At 39.8% G+C, this 4,508-nt stretch overlaps 1 long non-coding RNA gene across 1 annotated transcript; it reads left to right on the top strand.

The window, feature by feature from the left end:
* The first annotated feature begins 241 nt into the window (after window positions 1-241).
* Window positions 242-3,946, top strand: LOC121132847. The gene is made up of 2 exons (XR_005869510.1): window positions 242-288; window positions 3,748-3,946. It is a non-coding gene; the product is annotated as an uncharacterized LOC121132847 (long non-coding RNA).
* Window positions 3,947-4,508: the final 562 nt, after the last annotated feature.

Here is a 4,508-nt window from a genome sequence, read left to right as displayed (position 1 = left end):
TGGATTGGTACATCATCACTATGCTAAAATTTCCAACTTAGCTATGAGTCTCAACAAATATCAATGAAACTCATAAATACCAATATAAAGTTGTAAATTTCATTGTGAAATAATTATAAATTGTTGGGGAAGTCCTGCTATTTGCCTGTGCATTTGTCAATAAAGTACTGTCTGGCCAATAGGGAATCTAGATAGGAGGGACTAGGAGTCCAGGAGGACTCTGGGTAGGAGAAACACGAGGAGTTCGAGATGTAACGCCATCGGGTAGGAGGCCAGGAATTTTCTCCGGTAAGAAACATACTTAGATTAACAATTATGGGGTAATTACTTAAGTCAGAGCTAGCCAGTAAGAAACAAACAAGGCCAACAGCTTCATAATTATTATAGCCTCCTGTGTGTTTATTTGGGACTGATTCAGCTCTGGAACCAGGCTGGCGGGAAGGCTTCTCTCAAGGAAAAAGCTTCTCTTAACAGAATGGTTGTCAGGATCGGGATTGAATTTCCACGCAAAACAACAAAAGCTTTAAAGGAATTTTAAAAACAGAAGAACAGAGAGAAGCACAGATTTTGGTAGCAGCATTTTTCTCAGGTGTGCTCTGTTTTGCTAGTGACAAGCCGAGATTCACGCGGCTCGTTTACTGGAGTCTTCCTGACTCGGCAGAAAAAGAAAAAGAAAAAAAAACCAACAAGGTTCTTTTAAGAGACTCTGCTAACGATTGAAAGGTGTGTACGTACAGCTGGAAGTGGCAGCTTTTGCTGGATGTCAGCATGGACTGAGGCGGTAAGCTGGAATCACGCTTACGCCCGCCATCTTGAAACGGCAGTTTAAAACAGCCGCAGTTTTACAAATAAGACACGTGGCCAGAAAAACATAAAGATTTACAGTAAAGTCAGACTTGGATAAAGAAAAACCTCTAAAGGTTTACAGTGTGTTTAAAAATATACGTGAGATTAAGAGAGAAAATAAAACAGCAAAGTGGTAAATAAATACAAAAGCCAGCGTTGTGGTGGCGCACGCCGGTAGGATTTACTCCAGAGGCAGAGGCAGGCAGATTTCCAAAGAGAAACCCTGTCTCAGAGAAAAATAAATGAAAGTGAAAGAAATAAAGTAATAATAGATAAATAAATAAGCCACGTAAAGATGGAAATCACACAGAGAGTCTGGATACTGTACACTATTGTGTTTTTCAGTTTTTTCATTGCTAAGGAAGGAGCAACTGCTAAAGTACACTTGATTATAAATGCTGCTAAATTAATACAACTTATATCTTTTGAAAATACCTTGACTTCAAAATTTAAGCATAAGGATATGTTACTCGGAAAAGGAGTTTTTATTTATGTTTCTACAGAAAATGAAAAGCTGAAGATTCCTTCCAGGCTTCTGTGGTTTCACGAACCAAGACCCCCGGAAGCAGTGGATCAGATGTTCCAACAATTGAAACAGCTAAGATGATACAGTCTTACAGACCCCGAAAATATGAACTTATACAGGTTTCTGAGTTTTGTCATGATCCCCATAGTATGAACGGCGCCCCGTTCCAGCAGGAAGCAGTTTAGAATGAGCAACGTCCCAATTCCCATCTTGTTTATAAATCTTTGTTTTCATTTAAATGGGATTGTTAATAATTGGCTAGTGATCACAGCCAATCCTTTTTTAATGGTAAAAAGGGGAATTATGGTATGGGTATTGTTTTTCATTAATGGATACAAATTCAAGGTTAATTTTGTGATGCTTATATTTCTCCTCTTGATTAAGTATTGTGCTTATACTGATCTTTTAAAATGTAATGCATAATTGAATACAGATTATAGATAGTTACTTATAATAGTCAGAACTTATAGTTAGGTAAGTTAGGTTTTCTAGATATACAGAAATATATTTGAGATAGATAAAGAGTCTTCAAACCTCTCAAAGACCTTCAGAAAATGGCATTTAAAATAGTTTAGGGTTTTTCTTGACAATGAGAAATGTCTGCTCCTGGCAGCACCAATTACGTCTGAGAGGAAGATGGGCATCGAAGAAACTTGTTATGGAGTTTGCTTTCAACATGGCAAGTTTAGCCATTTGGGCAAGAAACTGCTCTTGCCTAGACTGCTTGACTGTTGTTGTATAATCTGGACATTCAGGACCCACAGAAAAGTGACTGCTGAACTCAGTCTTACAGGGTTCCTACTTCATGGAAGAGTCTACCAGACTTTCTGCAAGACACAGAAAAATGACTGACAGACTGCTGATGCAGATGGACAGTTTGAAATTTCCTGCTTTGCTGAGAAGTGTTCCAGACACATTGTGGCCTATGGGCTGAAGATGGATGCCCCAACGTTACAGAGGAACTTCGGGTGACTGTCCAGGCAGTAAGATGTCTCTGTCAATCCTAGTGTTTATATATTATCCTTCCGTGGTCTTTGATGGAGTTAAAGATAGATAGTTATAATTATAGTTTTCCTTAGTTATGATAAAAGATACATATAGAACTTTGGACTCACAAGGATGGGATGGATGATATTTTCTTTAAATCTTACTAAAATATTGTAACTATGTTCTTACTTGATAACTGTTCTGTCATATACAATTTGACTATGTTAAAGTTAAGACCTTTCTTTTTGTTTAAACAGAAAAGAGGAGATGTTGGGGAAGTCCTGCTATTTGCCTGTGCATTTGTCAATAAAGTACTGTCTGGCCAATAGGGAATCTAGATAGGAGGGACTAGGAGTCCAGGAGGACTCTGGGTAGGAGAAACACGAGGAGTTCGAGATGTAACGCCATCGGGTAGGAGGCCAGGAATTTTCTCCGGTAAGAAACATACTTAGAATAAATACACAGATGTTGCAAAAAATGCCCATCTTCCATGTTGTCATTTTTATACTTTATACTCAATATCAAAACCAGGAAATTGATGCTGGTACATTACTGTGTTGTTAGTCAGTGCTTTCTAGAGTAGCAGAACTTATAGAATGTATATGTGTATGTGTATATATATATATATATATATATTAGATAGATAGATAGATAGATAGATAGATAGATAGATAGATAGATAGATGGGATTTATTAGAATCTCTTACATGCTACTCCCTACTATTCCAACAATGGCAGGCTAAGAATGGAAGGTCCAAGAATCCAGAAGTTTCTCAATCCACAAGGCTGGATGTCTCAGCTGATCTTCAGTATGCATCAGAATCCCAAAGACATAGGCTCTAACGCCAGTGAAGGAATGGACTTGCTCGAGAGAGCAAGCGGGTAAAGATCTAAAGCTGCCTTCTTCCGTGTCCTTAGACAGGCCTCCAGCAGATGGCAGGGCCCACATTAAAAGTGTGTCTTCCCACCTCAAGATTCTTGCCTCAAAGTTCCAGATTGGTAGATCTTCCCACTTCATATTAAACAGAAATCCCTCACAGGTGTGTCCTCCATTTGGGGGTTTTAGTTCATTCCAGATATAGTCAAGTTGACAACCAGGAATAGCCATCACAATTACCAATAACACACTATACACTTTGTTCCATTTTCAGGAATTTTTCCTGTCACTTGGTTGTGAGGAGAATGCTAACATATGATGGATATAAATGAATGGATGTGGCTTCCGTGGTTCTGTGTGCTTTAGTCATCTGTATAGATCTTTGGAATCATCACTACAATATAAATGCAAATTACTCTGTCAGGATAAAGGAACTGCCTAAGACTACCCTTTTGTAGACCGCCTCCCATTCCTGGTAATCATTAATCTATTTTTTCTTTTTCTTCCATAGGCTTATTTTTTCAAGGTTATAAAAATAGAACCGAAACATGTTACCTTTTGAGACTGGCCATATTGCTTTCCAGATTCATCCAGGTTGTTGTTTGTGACAAAACTGGCTCAGGTGTTATTGGTGATCATCATTTCAAGATGAAAGGACGTCAAACTGGCCCCAGTTTTTGGCTTAGAATTAAAGCTGTTATGAACATTCATGTACAAGTTTTCTGTCAACCTAAATTTTCATTTCTCTGGGACATATGCCCAGAAGTGTAGTGTCCTACAATGATGTCATGACTAGTTTTGAGAGAAAAATCATCATATACTCTCACCAGCAATGTATGAAAAGTTCAGTTTCTCTACGTTCTGTCCATCATTTAATGTGGCCACTTGTTTTTACTCTAGCCATCTGAAAGATAGGAAATGATATCTGAGTCTGATAGAAATTTGAGTTTTCTGAAAGTCCTTTGCCTGCTTCCCACCTGGACCCGTGTTGATGTCCGAGGGCCACACAGCTACTGTGGCCATGCTGATCTGAGTGGCCTGTGCTGCCACCTGGGGCCATTGTGACATCCTGACCTAGGCCGCTGCTGAGGACCATGTCTTGGTCTGTGGTCCTACTGCATCTGGGGTCTATGCTGGAGTCTGTGGCCCATGTGGCCACCATGGTCCACACTGAGGCCCAGGGTCTGGGCTACAACCTGTGGCCCTGTTGGAGTCTGGGGACCATGCTGCACCCATGCACAGATCTGGGTGGCTTGTGCTGCCACCCAGGGC

Source organism: Mesocricetus auratus, unplaced genomic scaffold (assembly GCF_017639785.1).
Source record: "Mesocricetus auratus isolate SY011 unplaced genomic scaffold, BCM_Maur_2.0 Super-Scaffold_100018, whole genome shotgun sequence".
In the NCBI taxonomy this organism is placed as follows: domain Eukaryota; kingdom Metazoa; phylum Chordata; class Mammalia; order Rodentia; family Cricetidae; genus Mesocricetus; species Mesocricetus auratus.
The sequence above is the reverse complement of the archived record's forward strand: the minus strand, read 5'-3'. Positions and strand labels throughout refer to the sequence as shown.